Below are 19,179 nucleotides of genomic sequence, written 5' to 3' on the forward strand. Positions count from 1 at the left end.
ACAGAAATAGCGCTAAAAGGCCATTGCGTACACGCAATAACTTTTGCTTCAATAGATTAAACAACGTTAAACATATGCAAATGTAGCTGGACCAAACCAAGGTAATAGTTCGATGCATTGCAAACAATCCGCACTTAGCACACACTGGTGTTGCAGTGCAGACCTATAAGATTATGGCCTCTCATCACATGTACAACTTTCGTATTCTGCGCTCGTTCTGTTTTTCGGCTAGCTGCTTTCACGATTTCCTTACACACACAGCATCAGTAATACACGCACTAAGTAACATATGCACGCGAAACAGGGACTTTTGGTTTCCGTCGCGTTTCCGCACGAACTACAACTTACAAACCCTGGAACATATTTACCTAGTATCTTAAACAGGTACAAGCATACATTGGGCTTTACTTTGAAACAGCTTAAAGAATATTGGCGAAACATGTATAATTTTATGATACTGTTAATTATCAGCATCCAATGCAGACTTCACAAGTGGTTTTATTTTCAATCTCGACTTAAGTTCGAACCTACATTATTGTTGGAAATGGACAAAATAATTTTACTGTTGGCATATCTATGAGCTGTTGAAGTCAAATCGGTATATATGTGTGTGTTAGTATATACGTGGGTATATGTCGAAGAATATGTGCATGTCACCTATAAGTGTTCATTAATGGCTATCTTTTTTCGTAAATCTGGTTCATCTCCTAAATATCGCCGCTGCTAAATGTTTCGAGGTTGCCCGGGCCCAGTAAAGCTGTCAAAAAATAGCGTTTTGCCCAGGTATCCCTACCAGAAATGTCTGTTCTTTATGAAAAATAAAACTGAAATGAAATGCCATTTTGCGTCTCTTGGAAATACTCGGACGATCGTTTACATCACACCAAATTAGACCATTCTACTTAACTAATTTAATGAACTACTCGAACAGTATAACTAGATGAAAAGTGCCAACGAGAAAATTGTAGAGCAACACGAAAAACTCCCGATACAGCTTCCTGTTGCTCAGCACGCGCTACATAAAAGTGTTTTCCCGAGTGTGAAAGAATCTCGCGAATACACGCGAGATTCTTTCGAGCGATGCCATAGTCGCAAAGCTACTGCTGCGGGCAAAAAAGTGTTGATTTGATGTGCGACAGCTACGGTAGTGTCGCCTAGACCCCGCAGTGCGCTTTACACTAGGCGGCTCTTCTTCTTCACGCCCTGTGTAAGTTGTTCGCTTGACATACTTCCGTGGTGCTTATTTTTGAGAAATAGCAGAAACATACCAGGGCGCACCTTGAACTGAAGTTTCTCCAGTTTTCCCGGAACCCTTCTCGTGTTGCAGCGGCCGCGTTCCCGTGCCTTTTCACGTCTCCTTTTGCCTATCCCCTCCCACCCACCCCCACCCCATAGCACGGGAGCGGCCTCTTCTCCCCCTCCTCTGTAAAGTTCTATCTTCGTCCCCTCTTGACTCGCACTTTAGAAATAAGGTAAGCGCTGCAGTTTCTGGAATGATTGCAGAGGGGTCACGGAAATGACAGCTGTCAAGAGGGTGGTGTGTTGACGACCAGGGAGTTCCAGAGGCACATTGTGCACATTCGACGCGGTGAGGTCCAAAGTAGTTTCACGCATCGCCTTTTCTCTCTGCCTCGCTCTGTCATGTATGCAATGCTCTGGGCCATAATCCAACGTGGTGGGCCAGACAGCACCAGTGGAAAATATTGAAAGACAAGGCAAAGAAAGCTACCCTTTGAATCAAGTTCTAAAGTATTCTAGATCCTTCTTGGGTGCTGGCGCGAACACACACCGGAAACAAGGAAGGAGACGGGACAGGCGCTCTGTCCCGTCTCCTTCCTTTTTTCTTGTGTGCCTTCGGGCCTAGTACCCAAGAAGAATTGTGATCAACTCGCCCAAAAAGACGTCTTTTTTTTTCTAGATGTTTCTAAGCAATAAATGCATTCGTGACACCCTCAATGTCTATCAAGAATGTGTCGGCACAACAGCTCCGCCATGACCAGTTGCCTTCAGCAACTCAGGCAAGACATGGGTGCCACCGACAATTTTGTTATCGGCTGTTACTTGTAGAAGCGCCCTCGGTTATTTTCTGCCACAATGGAAATAATTTCCTTATCAATCTCGTCGTGTTTCCTCCCTTGTCCGTATTTATTTTGCGCGGTGTTCTCTCCATGGATTCTTACCAACGAGCTCGCATTCATAGCCTTTAAAAGAACAAAGAACTTCCTCCTGGTAACGATTATTTATTTAGCTGATAAATTACTGTATGAAAACATATTTTGCCTTAGAGACATTCAATATGTACCGCAGGCTGGAACGAAATGCAAAGCTAGACACAAAAGCGCACTTCCTTCGCATAAGCATTTTTTTTCATTTTCGTGGCTTTCTTCTGCGCCGCTGACTTAACGATGCCGCGGTAGCTATGCTGTCGCGGCGTCTCAATGGCCAAATTATTTTTTGAGCTTGATCCAGATCGGATGGTGTAGGTATCCTTCAACAAAAGGAAGTTGTGGCAAACTATCGCCGCAATGTTTACACGCGTAGTCCGGCGGCCACAGCAAATCATGCTTCGACAGTTCAGAGAAACAGAGTACGCAGCGCTGTACCCCCGTTGTTGTAAATTTTCTTGCGGTAGGTAGTTGTCTACGGAATGCGTCCCCTGAGCACAACTGAAAGGACCCCCCTCCCCCCCTCCATTATTGTGGCACACTCTAGCCCCGTCCCGTTTCACTCTTCACAGTGACGCACGTTGAGCAATATTAACTTGAAAAAGTGCGCGAAGCTGTTTCTCAACGGAAAAGGTCCTTTTTACAGGCATTTCTGCCTGAAATGCGGTCCATCTATCCTTTCTCTTCCCCACCGAGGAGGAAGCACAAATGTATTTGCAATTACTCCAAATTTCTCGTTCTTGAAATAACCCACGCCCTACTCTTCTTGACCCAGCGAAGCATTGTAATCGATGAATAGACTTTAGCATTACCATGCCCTCTCAGAATAATTCGGGGTGTACCATTGTGGTATGGTTAAGGCGGTGCTGCTGAATGGGTACAATACGGAGTAATGCCAGCATGTGGTTGAAATTCTTTCGGCAATATTGGCAACGTGAGGCCCCCCCCAGTGGATCAATAAATATACATTTCTGCAATTTTATAATCGCCACCAGGACGCTACGACTTCTCACGCAAGTAATTCCCCCGTCCTTCAGTAATATTCGAGAAACTGAAGAACAGCGTCGCATCACGCCGGATATTACAGACGTATTTGAACCGGCAGAAATAAATGTTTTCAAATAGGACGCGTCCACCTTGAACAGCTGGCACAAGCATTTGCTATAAAGATTTGATTATATGAGTGCGGCACAATATACATTTCAGACTTTTTATTGCACGACGGTCATTACCACGTGACCAGGAGGGGCAAGCGTCCCTGCCCGCCAATATAACCACGCGCACAACAATAGAAGCCAACAAAAGTTAAGCATATCGAGCGAAATTAATCGCGGTTGCCAGGCAAGGCTGCTCCTCGACGAGACACTCTCGTCACCAGGTGCGGCCCCACGTTTCCCTTTCCCAACCAGAAAGGAAGGGCGAGCACCAAGCCGTTTCGAGAATCACACCAAAATGTACTATCTTCATAGTTCCCCACACTAGGCGACAGAGACGCATTGTACCATGTCATTCATCAGCTTTTAGGAATGTCATACCATTCCAGAATAGAGGGGTGTGCACAGTACAGGTATAATAAAGGCAAAGATACCGAATGAGAACAACACCCCAGTCAAAATTGTCAGAGTAATTTGATCTAAACATATAAACATTCATACAGATGCATCAAATGGAGGTCTATTCGAAGTCCGCGTTTGTCCTTTCAAATCTCAAGGGATGAATTTTGAGCCTGGAGAGCGTCCAAATGTAGAAAAAAATCGGAATAAATACGGAAGTTCAATTTTTTTTTTCAGATGAAAAGTTACGCAGTTCCCACGCGCTGTCAGAATCGATGTAAGCGACGCTTTCTGCACCGGTTGTTTTGATTGACGATAATTAGCGAGGATGTCGGCAGCGAAAGTGTGTGTATATATATATATATCAGCGAACTTCATATAGGCGCACCTTATTTGTTTCGGTTACTTTTTTTTATGAATATTTGACTGGTGCTTCTGTTTGTACATGCCTTCCGCCTTTAAGCAGCCTGTACTATTAGCACTTACGCCATATAGTGTAAAAGTAAATAGCTAAAGAATGCGCAGCCATGCTTCTACAGACATTTGCTGAAAGCAGCATAGCTGAAAGGGTGACAGTAATTTACTCTATTGTCATGTGGAAGCAGCTGGTTGAGAGGTATGCCGACAGGGTTAAGCCAATTACTACAGCTTGCATTTTTTCCCCCAAGTACCGAGAATTGAGGGAGTTGGAATATATTCGTGAACTTCAGCCTTTATTTGGTTTCTTCTTTGTGTAGTTGTTGCGCTGACAGATGACCAATGAATTGCTATTTTCCTTTCCTGGAAATGTTCACCCCTCCTTCGACGATGAGCGTGTATGTGTCCCACTCTCTCTCTCTCTGCTGCTCTCTGCCATTGTTGCTCCAAACACGTCCAGAGATAGGTTAATTTTTCAAACCCACTCTCCAACAACTTGTGACCAATCACGACCCCGAAGGGAGACCCCGCCTACCAGGCTATAAAAGGCGCAGTGTGCACCTCGGCGACACCATTCTCGTCTCTCAGCTCGTCCGAGTCAGACCGACGTGACGTCACGCACATCCTCGCCGCTAACAACCTTGACGACCTGCGGCTGGCCGTAGACGAATGCAGTGAGGCACCCATCATTGCCCCATCGTCTTGCAAGCATTAGCTTCGTCAAAGGCGCGCTCTTCAAACTTGGCTGCCACCAACCACCTAGGGAGCCACAACTACCAGAGAGGAACGGAGAATCTGTCCATCGCCGACCCTGCGACCGGACTACCGCTCCAGACGACGACAACGACTCAGACCGGGCAGACAGGCAACCTGGTTTTCCGTCGCAGCCATCCGGGTCTTCCGAGGATCTCCACGATCACATTTACACCATGGAAGCGACCACGTACACCCTTCAAGCGTACGACTGGCCATTCGTGAACGAGCAACCCATCACCTTCGAGCAGCCGTTGCCCTCAGAGTGCGTCTGCGCGAACTGCGAGGTGGTGGCGGCCGACGCTGTGCTGCTTCCCTGCTGGCACACCTTGTGTGGTCGGTGCCACAAAGACGCTTGTGATGACCACAGCTGCGAACACAGGCTCCGTTTCGGCTTGTGTCCCCTCGACGGTGAATGCTTCCTGGCGGAAGTCGTCTTCGACGTGTACTTCCCTCTGGAGTATCTTATGGCACTGCCGGTGCGCTGTTTCCATGCCGGTCTGGGCTGCCCGTTCAACGGAGTACTTGGAGAACTTCAGCGTCACCTGCTGGAATGCATCTTCGGAGTTGGTAGCATCGCTGGCGCCTAGGCCTGGAGTCACCGGTGGATCTAGCCCTGTGCCGCTTACGACGGGCCGCATAGACCACTTCAATTAGGTAGCCTGTGACCACGTGCGCTGAAATTCGAAGCAGCGGCCTTTGAAGATATGCCTGTACCGCTCGAGTGCGTAATAAATATTGTTTTTCCTTTTCCCAATTGCTCCATTAATCGCGTGTCATGCGGTGGTCGGCTGGAAACGGCCTGAACAGCTGCAGCACGTTGATGAGTTACATACCAGGTATCTTTTTTTCATTCTTTTTTTTTTCTCATTGAGGATATACAAAAGAAAGCGGCTAGGTGTGTAGCGAACGTGGCCTTTCTTCCCCGTGGCTGGGTTCCTGGACGGGCATATACTTGCCAGTACATAGTAAAACTATATTATATAGCAGAACTAGCAATAAGTGGCCTTATATCGAGCCAGTCTGATGATGTACTTAGTAGTTGCAATGAGCGTATGAGTTTTCCGCGTTAAAAAAAGCTGTAGCTAAAAGTACGTATTACACTCCTTCCAATATTTTTGAGGTACGTTAGAAGTATTCGTCATTGCCTTTATTGATGCAACTGCGAGGCTTCTCTTCCGTGTTCTCCAAGATTCAATTTCAGATGCTTCGCTAAAAAGTAATTTTAAGAGGTACACTTATATTTCCCTCGCGTCAACTATTCTATTCTCTGGTGCAGCCTGCCTCTTTCGAGGCAGCCCGCTCAGATGGGCATGATCTTCACTACAGTAATAACTGCCGCCAGTGCTATCATCGAAATCCGTATGGTGCCTCCCCGACCCCGCACTATCAAAGCGAGTGCTTAATCGCAACTTGAGCACAATGATGCAATGACGCTTCTCTACCTATTCACAGAGTGATTGGTGGCCATGCGATCGCTTTGCAGCACTTGACATTTACAAAGATGTCAAAGTCGCAACTGCAATACAGAAAGTAACAAAATCCGCAAATAAGCTAACCATAGAAGCGCAACTCAACACCGTATGGCAAGTGCCGCTGATTGTTCTTTTCGTCGCCCGCACTTTTCGTTCGCAAACCGGCGTGACTGATCCTTGTCGTACTGCTTGCTTTTTCGCTCAAAGCAGTTCTTGAAACTTCTTCGGGAGACGGCTTTAATGAGAGCCCTACGCAAATCACTAATATAAACCTAAACGTTGGTAGCCCAAGTTACGGCGTCGTATAAGACCTGGTTTTGTTTTACGTTTAAAAACATTTTCGCACTTTCCAGTCCAATACACACACTGCGACATTGGTACTGCTAGATTCGTCTACATCAAGTAGATTATGCTGTATAGACGGGGTTCTGCGCCAACTTGATTGAGAATAAACCTAGAGTAGCTCGCTTTGATCGTAATCAGTGGTTCTTTATGCTCAGTGGGTTACAATAAAGAATTCGTTTCTAGGTGCGGCAGACATCAGAAGAGTTTGAACTCAGCGGTTAAAGTCCTATCTCGACTCGCACATTAGTAATAAGATAAGCGCTTCACTTTCTACAATGGTTTAGGAGGGGTCACGGATAATTACAGCTGTCAAGGGGGTGACGCCTTGACGACCGCTTATCTCCAGAGGTCATTGTGCACATTCCACGCGGTGGGTCGCAAGCAAGTTTCTCGCGTCGCCTTTCCTCTCGGCGTCGTCCAAGTCATGTATGCAACGCTCCGAGGCGATAAAGGAAGTTACTTCATCCTAACGATTATTTATTTAGCTGGTAAATTACTGTATGAAAGGATATTTGCCTTAGAGATATTTAATATGTAAAGCTTGACACAAACGCGGATTTCCTTTGCATAAGCTGTTTTTTTCATGGCTTTCTTCTGCGCCGTTGACTTAGCGATACAACGTTAGCTATGCTGTTGCTGCGTTTCAATGGTGATAATAATTCTTTTAGATGGATCCAGATCGGATGTTGTAGGTGCCCTTCAACACAAAGTACTTGTGGAAAGCTGTCGCCGTAAATTTTACACACGTAGTCGGAGGGTCACAGAAAATCATGCTTCGACAGTTCAGGGAAGCGGAGGAGGACACAGCGCTGTGCCCCCGCTGTTATAAATTTTTTTGCGGTAGGTGGTTGTCTGTGGTTGTCTATTGAATGCGTCCTGTAGGCACGACTCAAAAGACCCCCCCCCCTCAACACAATGTAGCTCGTTTGCATACAAATAGCGACAGAAGACCATTACAGTACACACAATAAAATATTGCTTCAATAAATGTGGAAGTCTAGGTAGTGCTAGAAATGCGGTCTTTCGAATTTCTGCACTCATGTGTCCTGAAAGCATTAATAAATCAGAAGAAAGAGTAAAGAACGTAAATGATCATTCGTTTGGAAGGATATGTTGTAGTAATATACAGTTGGTACAAGGATACACTTTCAAAATCATTCTTTTTTTTTTGTCTGTGTAGCCATTATCTCTGATGATGTCAGGAGATGGATGATGTAAACGCATCTATGCATTTATTATTTCGCTCGTTCCCGATATCAGCAAGAGCCTATAACAAAGGCAGCGATGAACCGGACGCTTAGTGCCTCATTCCTTTTTATTATTTTGGTTTTTGCTTTTTATATTCACCAAGCGTTTATTGTCACCAAATTCAGCGAAAAAAGATATCTGCAAGCTGAGACAAAGTTACCTAGCGCTAACAAGACTAATGGAAAAAAGAAAATTGGGACAGGACAGAGCGCTAGTGCTCTGTCCTGTCTCAACTTTTTGTTTCCGTTAGCCTTGTTAGCGCTAGTAACTATGTCTGAGCAAGTGCATCAACACCAACTAGCCCTACTTTTTGCGTTAGTTTCCCGCAAGCAAGGACACGTGTCGCGTGCGCGCCTAACCTGATGTGACTTGTAAACAAGCTATATTCGCGCACGTTGGCGCAGGATGCCGGTACGACAAACGTACGAGTAATCTGCATGGTAATTTATGCTGATCTGTGTTGTCCGCGCGCCGTTCTCTCCCACAGAAGCAAGTGTACAACGTCGACGACCCGCAAACCGACTATGCACGAGATGCGACATCGGGCTACAGTCTCGTCTCCGAGACACTAGGGCACCAAGCTATATAATAATACAATAATAATAATAACAACTTTATTCAGATCAATGTGCAAGACTGGTATGCGACAACGTCTGTATCCTTAGCCATAGGCTAGCTGTGGATCCGCGCAGTTATACGAAGAAATATGCATGATTCAGACACGGACACCATCCTTTTTTTTCTTTTGTTTTGTTTTGGATCTATAATACGCTACCGCAACACAGTGAGCCACGGGTCTCGTTACGAAAGTTTTTACACGTAAGCAGGAGCAACCGATTATACATGCAATTGATGAGACATTTTTGTCACACGTTACTGTTGAGATCGACAACCTTATACTCGTGTTTTCTTTTTCTTTTTTCGACCAGGAAGATCGATTAATATCGGGCAATGACTCTTTAATGCCCGAATGTGGCATTTGTGGCAGAAAAAAGAACTGTAGAAACGTGTACCACGGCGCCGTGCGTTCTGATACAGTGATTGGAGACGAGATGTGCGGTTGCTGTTCGCCATCGGTCGAATTCGGTACAAAAAAAAAGAACTCTGTAAGAAAAGATCAGATTCCAGAGCAGTTCGCCCAGAGCGGCACAGAAAGCAACATCGGTCACTTCCACGAGCCTGCGGCCGTGTATTCAACGCCCAGAGAAAAAAAGCACAAACTTTTTTAGGAAAACAACGCGTTCGACATTAAAGATCGCAAATTTGTCGCATATACGTGATTTCCCGTAGTGGTCACACAGTAAAGCATTCGCACTGCGGAGAGCTAAGCATAGCTTTGCCGCACCACAGCGTTGTACGTAGAGTGGTCTGAGCGTAACGGATTTTAAAATGCAAGCTACAAACGCCGATGTTCTCTTTTTTTTTTTTTCGTCTAATATCAAACGCCACTGATGCGCGGCACCAGACACGTCGGAGACTAACACGTGGTGTTTCACGTGACCTGAGCCAGGCATTAAACATATGCAAATGTAGCTAGACCGAACCAAGGTAACAGTTCGATACCCATTGCAGACATTCCGTACTCACCACACACTGGCCATGCATTCCAGACCTATAAGAAAACGGCCTCTCCTCACATGTACAACTTTCGTATTCTGCGCTCGTTTTATTTTTCGGCGAGCTCCTTTCACGATTTCCTTACACACACACAGCGTCATTAAAACCCGCACTAAGTAACATATGCCTGCGAAACAGGGACTTGTGGTTTACGCCACGTTTCCGCACGAACTACAAGTTACAAACCCTTGAACATAATTTACCTAGTATCTTAAACAGGTACAACCTTACCATGGGCTTTACTTTGGAACAGCTTAAAGAATATTTCCGAAACATGTATAGTCTTATAATACTGTTAACTATCAGGATGCAATGCAGACTGAGCAAGTGGTACTATATTCAATCTCGACTAAAGTACGAACCTATATTATTGTTGGGAATGAATATGTTATAAACTTTTACTGTTGGTATATCTATGAGCTGTTGAAGGCAAATCGGTATATATGTGAGTGTCAGTATATATGTGGGTATCTGTGAAAGAATATGTGCATGTCACCTCTATGTGTTCATTAATGGCTATGTTTTTTCATCAATCTGTTTCATCTCCTAAATATCGCCACTGCTAAAAGCTTTCATGTTGTCTGGGCCCAGTAAAGCTGTCAAAAAATACCTTTTTGCCCAGGTATCCCAACCAGAAATGTCTGTTTTTCCTGCAGTATAAAAGAAATGAAATGCTATTTTCCGTGTCTTGGAAATACTCGGATGATCGTTTACGTCACGCCAAATTAGACCATTCTGCTTAATTGATTTAATCAACTTATCGAATATTATAACTAGATGAAAAGTGTCAATGAGAAAATTGCAAAGCAACAGAAAAAACTCCCGATGCAGCTTTCTGTCGCTAGCACGCGCTACATGAAAGTGTTTCTCCGATTGTGAAAGAGTCTCGCGAATACACGCGAGATTCTTTCAAGCCATGCCATAGTCTCAAAGCAACTGCTGCGGGCGCAGAAGTGTTTATTTGATGTGCGACCGCTACCGTAGTGTCGTTTAGACCCTGCAGTGCGCTTTAACAATGCGGCTCGGCTTCTTCACGCCCTGCCTAAGTTGTCCGCTTCACATAATTTCGTGGTGTTTCTTTCTGAGAAAAAGCAGAAAGTACCGGACCGCATCTTGAACCGAAGTTTATCCAGTTTTCCCGGAACCCCTCTCGTGTTGTAGTAGTAGCGTTTCCTTGCTTTCTCACGTCTCCTTTTGCCTATCCCCTCCCACCCCCAACCCCTTGCACGTGAATAGCCTCTTCTCCCCCATACTCTCTCAAGTTTCATCTACGCCCCCTTAGGACTCGCACTTTTCCAGTAAGGTAAGCGCTACATTTTCTGGAATGATTGTGGAGGGGTCACGGATAATTACAGCTGTCAAGAGGGGGATGTGTTGACGACCAGTTAGCTCGAGGGGGCATCGTGCACATTCACCGCGGTAAGGTCAAAAGTAGTTTCACGCATCGCCTCTCTTCTCTGCCACGCCACTGTCGTGCATGGAATTCTTTGAGCCCCAACCCTACCTGGTGGGCCAGACATCCCCAATGGGAAATTCGAAAGAAGAGGCAAATAAAGCTTCCCTTTGAATCGCGTTCTAAAGTATTCTAGATATTTCTATGCAATAAATGGCTTCGTGATACCCCCCATCTCAATCATGAGTTCGTCGACCCAGCAGTTCCGCCACGACCTGTTGCCATCAGCAACCCAGGCAAGACATGGGTGCCTCGTGCGATCTTGCTATCGGCTGTTACTCGTCGAAATGTCCTCGGCTATTTTCTGCACCCATGGAAATCATTTCGTTATCAATCTCGCCCTGTCTCCTCCTTTGTCCGTGTTTATCTTGCGCTGTCTTTTCTCAATGAATTCGTACTAACTAGCTCGCATTCATACCTTTTAAAGGAAAAAAAGAAGTTACCTCGTCCTAACGATTATTTATTTGGCTGGTAAATTACTGTATGAAAGCATAATTTGCCTTAGAGCCATTCAATATGCGCTGCACGCACGAAATACACGTAAAGCGTGACACAAATGCAGATTTTCTTTGCATGAGCACGTCTTTTTTCATGGCTTTCTTCTGCGCCGTTTACTTAAATATGCAGCGTTATCTATGGTGTCCCGGCGTTTCAATGGTCAAAATAATTATTTGACCTTGATCCAGATCAGATGGTGTAAGTGCCCTTCAACACAAATAACTTGTGGCAAACTATCGCCGTAAAGTTTACACATTTAGTCCGGCGGACACAGAAAATCCTGCTTCGACAGTTCAGCGAAACGGAGGAGGGCAAAGCGCTGTACCCCCTACCCCCCTTTGCAAATATTTGTGCGGTAGGTGGTTGTCTGTGGTGGTCTATGGAATACGTCCTTTAGGCACAACTTAGAAGAACACCCCCCTCCACGATTGCGGTACACTCTAGCCCCTTCCCGTTTCACTCTTCACAGTGACGCTCGTCGAGCAATATTAACTTTAAGAAGTACGCAAGGCTGTTTTTCAAGAGAAAACCTCCTGTTTACATCTATTTCTGCCTCAAATGCTGTCCATCTACCCTTTCCTTTCCCCACCAAAAAGGAAGCATGAACACAAATGCATTTGCAATTACTCCGACAATTTCCTGCTCTTGAAGTAGGCCATGCCCCACTTCAGTAGAAACAGGAAAGGCATTGTTATCAATGAATAGCATTTAGCAGTAGCAAACCCTCTCTGAGTAATTGGGTGTGAACCATTGTGGTATCGTAGAGGCGAAACAGCTGAATGGAGACAATGCAGCGTTATGCCAGGGCGTGGTTCAAATTATACTCTGAATATTAGCAACGTGACACCCCCCTCCAGTGAATAAATAAAAGTAAATTTTGCACTAATAAAATCGCCACCACGACACTACGACTTGTCACGCAAGTAATGACCACGTCATTCAGTAATATGCGAGAAATTGAAGAACAGCGCTGTCTCACCCCGGATATTACGTATTCGAAACGGCAGAAATGAATGTTCTCAAATAGGACGCGTCAACCTCGAACATCTGTCACACGCATCTGCTATAAAAATTTGATTACATGAGTGCCGCACGATATAAATTTCAGACTTTTATTTCACGACCGTCATTACCACGTGACCAGCAGAGGCAAGCGTCCCCGCCCTCCAATAAAACCAGGCGCACAACAATAGCAGCCAAGAAAAGTTAAAGTAACGAAAAAAAGTGATGTAGTGAATGGATTTAGTTAAATTATGTACAGTAATGTTAATAACGTTAATGTTTCTGATATTCTCCAGACTCGCTGGGAAATATCGATGGAAACAAACAGAGCGTTGCTTTTGATGGGAAGAGAACCTGCAAACTCGACCTGACGATGGTATTGTCAATATTTTACATCGTGCTGCAAAGATGCCTCCGTGCATAGTTTTGAATTTATTTTTTAAACTGATACGCGATGGAATATTTAGTCAGTTATGAAACTGTACATCATTGTTGTTAGGCAGAGACGCGGGTTCAGAAAGGTGTGTAATGCTAGCGTGACAGCCGTAAGCATGGAGCCGTAAGCGTGTAATTCAGTATGACTTATTACATGTCCTTATCTAGTTTCATTACTGGATTTACTTGCTTACATGATAGCCATGCCCAGTTTCTCGGGCGTCAACGTGAGAAGCCATCGTAGGCCAAACCGAGTACAACTAACAAGTGCGCATGAAGAGTGTTCAGGTTCGCGATTTCCTTTTTTTTTTCTGCCGTGCTTCAGAGAGAGCCACTGCGTATGCGCGAAAGAATTTCCAAGAAAAATTCTTTATACAATTGGTATGGGGACAAGGTACTGCGGCCGCTCTACAGCGATCGCTTTTACGATCAACATGTCCTGCAAGTCCAGCAAATAATAACAGCGCAACAATAACTAAATAAATGCGTAAATAGACGACTATAAAAATTAGAAGTCCCCAAATGCACCTCGTCAATGCAGGGTTTTCATGGGGTACCCAATAATAATATAAATTTAATAGAATGAACCACCCTTGCAGTATTTTTCGTGAAGCATATTACAATTTCTGCACTGCACTTTTTCACATTTGTATACAGGAAACACGACACTGTTATTGCTTACTACCGAAGCATATTGACGTTTGTTAGCACATTGAACTACTGCAGCTATATATATATATATATATATATATATATATATATATATATATATATATATATATATATATATATATATATATATATGTATATATATATATATATATCATACATACAGACATACATACATACATACATACATGAAGGCAATTTCAAATAGGTGAGCCTTACTCGCTTCGTTTTTATGAATTACAGAATTCGTCAGTCCTCCTGTTCGTACATGCCTTCCGCCTTTGAACACCTGTCAGCGCTTACACCATATGGAGCAATAGCAACGAGCTAAAATATGTGCAGCCATGCTTTTAAAGACATTAGGCTCGAAGCAGCGTGGCTGAAAAGCTGTCAATGACTTATTCTATTGTCAGGTGGGAGCAGTGTGAAAAAGGAATGCGGACGCGGGCTGGCCACTTACTTATAGCTTGTATTCCTTTTTCGCCAAGTACCGAGAATCGAGCGAGTTGGAATATCTTCGTGAAATGGGAGCGTCTCTGTTTCGTCTTTGTGTACTTGCGATGAGAGCTGATGAATAAATCCCTCTTTGCCTACTCTGGAAAAATACACCCCTCCTTTGACCTTTTGAGTGAAAGTCTCTGTCTCTCTCTGCTGCCGGCATGTCTCGCACTCTCGCCACAAAGACGTCCTGAGATTGGAGAATTCTTTAATCCCTTCACCAGCAATTTGCCACCAATCACGACCAAGAATGGAAGCCGCACCTGCCAGGCTATAAAAGGCACAGTGCCCATCTCGGCAACATTCTTCTCAGCTCTCAGCGCGTCTGAGTTGGATCTTCGTGACGCCACGCACTTCCTCGCCGCAAACAACCTTGACGACCTGCGCCTGGCCGCAGACGAAGCCCGTGAGACGCCCATCATTCCCTGATCGTCTTGCAAGCATCAGCATCGTGAAAGGCACCCTGTTCAAACTCGTCTAACACCAGGCAGGCGCCCAGACACCGACAACCAGCAGAGATGAACAGAGAAGCTTTCCATCGCCGAGCGAGCCATCCGACGACCGCTCGAGAGAGCGACCACTCAGGCTACGGACACGGGCAACCTGGCTCTCCGTTGCAGCCATCCGGGTCTTCCGAGGGTCGCCCGGATACCACTTACACCCTGGAAGGGTTCAACTGCCCATTCGTGAACGAGCGACCCATCACCTTCCTGAAGCCGTTGTCCTGGGTGCGCGTCTGCGTGAGATGCACGGTGGTTGCGGCCGATACTGTGCTGCTTCCCTGCGGTCACACCTTGTGTGATAGCTGCCTTGACGACATTTCTGATTGTGGGACAAATGCGGCTCGGCGGGAGGGCGACAGTTTCGAAGACAGGCCCCGTGACGGCTCGTGTCCCCTGGACAGTCAACCCTTTGTGGAGACCGACCTCGTGGTTCTGGATTTCCCAGTGCCGCATCTTCTGAAACTTCCGGTGCGCTGTTTCCATGCCGGCTTAGGCTGCCCGTTCGTCGGAAAGCTTGGAAAACTTCAGGGTCACCTGCGGCAATGCCTCATCAGAACCGAGACCTTCGTGTTGATGCCTCGGTGTTGGTAGCATCGCCGGCGCCTAGGCCTGGGTTCACCGCTGGATCAGTCAGCACAGTGCCGCTCACGAGAGGGCGCTGCAATTACGTAGCCTGTGACCATGTGCACTGAAGTTCGAAGCAGCTGCCTTTGAAGATATACCTGTACTGCTCAAATTCATAATAAATATTCTTGCTTCTCATTTTCCGAATTGCTCGATTATTTGCGTGCCATGCGGCGGTCGGCTGGAAACGGCCTGAACAGCTGCATCACGTTGATTAGGTATAGACCAGGTGTTTTTTTTTTCATTATTTTTTGAGCATTTAGGATTTACGAGAGAAAGTGGCTAGGAGTTTAGCGAACGTGGGCTTTATCCCACGTGGCTGGGTTCCTAGATGGGTATATACTTGTCGGTATATTGATAACTATAGCATATAGTATAGCTAACAATAACTGGCCTTACATCGAGCCAGTCTGATGACCTAATAAGTAGTGCCAGTGAGCGTACGCGTTTTCTCCGTTAAAGAAAAGCTGTAGCTAAAGGTACGTCCGACACTGTCTCCAACATTTCACAGGTACGTTAGACGTATTCGGCATTGTCTTTGTCGATGCAAGTGGGAGGTTTCTCTTTGCTATTTTCCAGGTTTCGACTTCACATACTTCGCTAATAATCAATATTAACAGCTAAATATCGTTTTCCCTCGCGTCACCGGCTATACTGTAGGGCAGCGTGCATGTTTCGTTGCAGCCCGCTCACACGGGAGTGTTTGTCACTGCAATAACAACTGCCGCGTGTGCTTCCATGGCGTTGACGCGCACTTGCCTAGGAATAATAACAACGCAATTCATATTTTTCGTCCCCGACCCCATACTATGACAACGCGTGATTATCGCAACAATAGAGCGGAATGATGCAATGAAGCTCCGCTACCTATTGACTAAGTGATTGGTGGAAATCCGAATCCGTTGCAGCATTTGACATTTACAAAGATGTCAAAAGTCGAAACTGCAATACACAAATTAACAAAATCCTTAACGACCCAAAGCAGACAAGCGCAACTCTTCTCCGTTGTTCCGCTCAGTGTTATTCAAGTCACCGGCACCTTCCGTTCGGAAACCAGCGTGAGTGACCTTAGTCGTACCGTTTGCACCTTCGCTCAGAGCAGTTCGTTATTGACACTTCCTCGGGAGAGTGCTTTAATCACATTGCTAGGCAAATTGCTACCTAAACCTAAATGTTGGCAGCGTGAAATACGGCGTTGTTTAAGACGTGGGTAATTTTTCGCTTAAAACCATTGTCACCCTCGCCAGTAAAATACACCCACACGCGACATTGATGCTGCAACCGTCGTCTACATGAACTACATTATGCTGTATGGAAGAACAGACGCAAGGTAATTCACTGTTATGGTTTTCAGTGGGCGCACCCAGGTGAGGACACGCTTTTCTAATGAAACATGCAGTGGCGGTTTGTGCTCATTGCGTTACAATAAATGTTAGAGTACGACTTACGTAGCGCGCACAAGAATTTGCTTCGAGGAACGCCGAAATCCACAGAAATCATGCGACAGAAATGTGAAAAGTTTCCACTCAGTGCCTATTATGACAACCACAGAAGCTATTGCAAGTTGGCAGTTTTGTTAACGCTGCGGTAATACATCTGATTGCCACGCTGGGTACCCAGGCTGCATACGAAATTACTGGATGTTTTGTTTTTTTCGCCGACTTTCTTGGTGTGATGGTTTGCCTTGCGAGATGAAGTACTTTTCGCCACTGACATCTGAGAAGTCAAGACGCCACAAAGCAGGTAGCACGCACTGCTACGAGCGCTGGTCCATCCGGTCATGGTTTGATTAAGTTTCTTCCGCCACTCTGAAGTGGGCTACAAAGCACGTGTAGAAACAGCCCAATAAAGTACGCAAGAGCCGAGAGCCCACTAAATGTGGCTGTCGACGGCAGGGTCACAAACACTACCGAAAAAATGCAGAGAGAAAAAAACAATTCAACTGACTAAAAAGAAATTATGTATATCCCACGCACTGTGGGAATCGGTGTAAGCGAAGCTTTCTGTTCTGGTTACCTTCATTGGCGAATAATTAGCGGTGATGTTGATGGGGAATGCCTAATTTCTTCAACGTTCAGTACAACGCAACAGGGGTGATTTGATATTAAACGTTACGTTGAGTACACCACTGCTTTTTGTGTGCGTGCAGAACGCACAGTGAGAGTTGTCTGCTTGAGGCATTGTTGTGCGCCATGTTTCGTAACCTCAGAGGGTATACAGCATTGTCATTGCCTGACATGACACATCACATCGTGGCAGAAGTAATAAATTTGATTTGCATTACGCGGCTGTACGTGTCAAAACGATCATCGGATTATAAGGCACGATTTACTGGCGGCCTGCCGATTAATTTTGACACCGTGGTATTCTTTAACTTGTTCTAAAATCTAAGTGGAACTGCGTTTTCTATTTCGCTCCTGACGAAATGCGGCTGCCAGCCATGCTTATCAAATCCGCCACCCCGAGCGACGCCATAGTCGCAAAGCTACTGCGGCGTGTTTGCGTGCGCAGTTGCATTATTCACTGTCTTTATATTCTGATGGTGTATATTATCCGTGCATATTTGTAGTTTTTTCATTGTTAGAACTAATTCAATGCTATTTCTTGCCATTTTTTTGTACTTATCTACGCTTCATATTTAAGAGGAGGTCCGCTTTCCGCGATGTGCTATGGGACCTCCTTCTGAATATGTACCCCAATGCGTGCATTCAATTTCAAATGTCCACAGGCCCGAAATTTGGATTCATGACAATAGCGCTCTCAGGCGTGCCCGCATTTCACGACAGCGCTGCATGTTTCGATGTATGTAACTTTTAAGACGTTCCTTAAGTTCCCCTCACCGACAGAAGCATCTTCAAAAGTGCAGTAACAGCTTTTGAAACAAACAGTACATGTACGAAGCAGAGGAGGCCGGTGTGATGGTGGCTTTCCCTGTCGGGGTACTACATAAGAAAACGCGATCGGCAACACTTACGCAGACTTCTGAGCACGCGCACTATGCGTAAAACGAACACTTTTAACGCCTAGCACAGCCGCGACGCATCGTACATATAGATGGCGATTTATATGTTGCGAACACACTTCGTAACAGCAAGAACACAACTCGGACGTCGAGGTCACCACGACGCATCGCAGCCGGCAGAGAGGCAAATTTGTAGAGCACCTTCCGAAACCACCGATCGAGTTGTTTCCTCCTCCATACGTCTCACGTAGTCCTCTTTTTTTTCCGGGTTGCAAAGAAAGCCCGCGAAATATGAAAAAAAAAAAAAAAAAGATGTGGCGGAGCGTTTGCACAGTGGTATTGCGTTGCTCTCAAGCGTGCGTTCAGCGCAATCCTCAGTTGACTGAGGTTTGCACAGAACTGGTTTACTCATGCAATATGAATACCTGCTCAGAAAATAAAGTGAAATACTCGTGCTTACCAGCTGTCGTTAATAAACCAGAACATCATTGCAGAACTGGAATTCCCGGTGTTGGAACACCGCACAACCGCGGAACACATGTGATGCCTCGTTCAGCCGCCGTCGTCTAATGCTTGGTTGACCTTTGCTGCGTCTTGCGTTCGTTGCACGCCCGATCGAGCTTGCCTGCCTTATCTTACCCATCTTCATACTTGGGACGACAGCCGAAGCAGATGACCAAGCGCCATCCGAATATTTATATCGCTGAGCGAGTGGCAAGGGTGAGCGGAGATAAGCTTGACGGATGCACGAAGACAACTACTTCACGCGATTTAAAATCCACAAAAAGAGAAATAAACAAAAAATACGTTCGGATGTCCGGCTACAGCTTGGAGCGCGCATGCTCCTTGAAACCGAGATTGGCACTCTCTTTCCGGGGCTCGGCTACGACAAGCGATCAGATAGTGAGCAGATTTACCATTTAATGCTGAGAAACACCGGTTCTCTTCGTTGAATTAAAACC

General features: G+C 45.6%; 1 long non-coding RNA gene across 1 annotated transcript in view; it reads right to left on the bottom strand.

Annotated features, from left to right (window-relative positions):
* The window catches only part of LOC129383894 (uncharacterized), a 94,043-nt gene extending 75,234 nt beyond the window's left edge, over positions 1-18,809 (bottom strand). The window contains exon 1 of the long non-coding RNA XR_008611719.2: positions 18,678-18,809. This is a non-coding gene — a long non-coding RNA (uncharacterized lncRNA). The remainder of the gene's footprint in view (positions 1-18,677) is intronic.
* Positions 18,810-19,179: the final 370 nt, after the last annotated feature.

Source organism: Dermacentor andersoni, chromosome 9 (assembly GCF_023375885.2).
Source record: "Dermacentor andersoni chromosome 9, qqDerAnde1_hic_scaffold, whole genome shotgun sequence".
NCBI lineage: Eukaryota > Metazoa > Arthropoda > Arachnida > Ixodida > Ixodidae > Dermacentor > Dermacentor andersoni.